At 36.0% G+C, this 872-nt stretch overlaps 1 non-coding gene across 1 annotated transcript; it reads left to right on the top strand.

The window, feature by feature from the left end:
* The first annotated feature begins 185 nt into the window (after window positions 1–185).
* On the top strand, window positions 186–322 carry LOC111722869. Its single transcript, XR_002771514.1, has one exon. It is a non-coding gene; the product is annotated as a small nucleolar RNA SNORA2/SNORA34 family (small nucleolar RNA).
* The last annotated feature ends 550 nt before the right edge of the window (window positions 323–872 follow it).

Raw genomic sequence — 872 nt, 5'->3', positions numbered from 1 at the left:
ATCACCTGTATGTGTCATCTCTATTGACTTGTGGCAGGTGGTCTTAGGTGATAAGACCTGAGAAAGTGAAAACAGCGTTTACATTAATAATGGGTGAGGAGCCTGTAACATCCCAAACACTTAGCCCTTTACTAGAGTTCAGAGCAGATCCATCATATAACATGTATTAATAATCATTCCTCCCACTAGCCCCGAATCAAGGCCAGCAGTTTGCTGAAGTTGATGGTTTAAAGCAGGAACTTAAAGAATTATCTCTCTATGGTCTGTGGGCCATTTCAGAACTTTGGAAATGTAATGGTTAATTCATTAGAAAGAAGCAGTATGAATCATTGGTGATAGATGTGGGTTAATATTTATTTGTAGTCTTAATACTGAGTTTCCAAAATATCCATAAAATATTATATTTATCTCAAGAGGATATTTAAGTTATTAGTTAGAATTGCAATGCTGCTAAGTCTTAATTACAACCCCCCCCAAAATTACTATTTTGGGTTTTTACCCAAAATAAAAAGATGATTCCGCCCCCTAAGGAACGTAATGGCCTTCTCAGTAGCCTCTGATGATTCTGTCTTGCATTTTCTCATCCTGTGTCTTTTCTGTGCCTTTGCCTTCATCAGAAATGATTCTTCTACTTCTCCCAGAACCTTCAAATACTTGCCAATCCAGTTTTTTAAAAAATCACTTCCAAATATCACTCCTACCTCTAAACTTCTTGTAAATGTGAAGTGTTCCACAATTTCAAAACTAGTTAGGCACTGCCTGGTGAAGTTCTTGGACTGGATGATCCAAGTTTAAGGACCACCTTAAACTTTCCTCATTTAATTCTTTTTATTATTTAAGCTCCTTGAGAATAGTATTCCATATTTTTATTT

The sequence above is a fragment of the Otolemur garnettii genome, unplaced genomic scaffold, assembly GCF_000181295.1.
Source record: "Otolemur garnettii isolate 467f Iridium unplaced genomic scaffold, OtoGar3 scaffold01016, whole genome shotgun sequence".
NCBI classification, from domain to species: Eukaryota; Metazoa; Chordata; class Mammalia; order Primates; family Galagidae; genus Otolemur; species Otolemur garnettii.
This window is presented reverse-complemented; position numbering and strand designations above follow the sequence as displayed.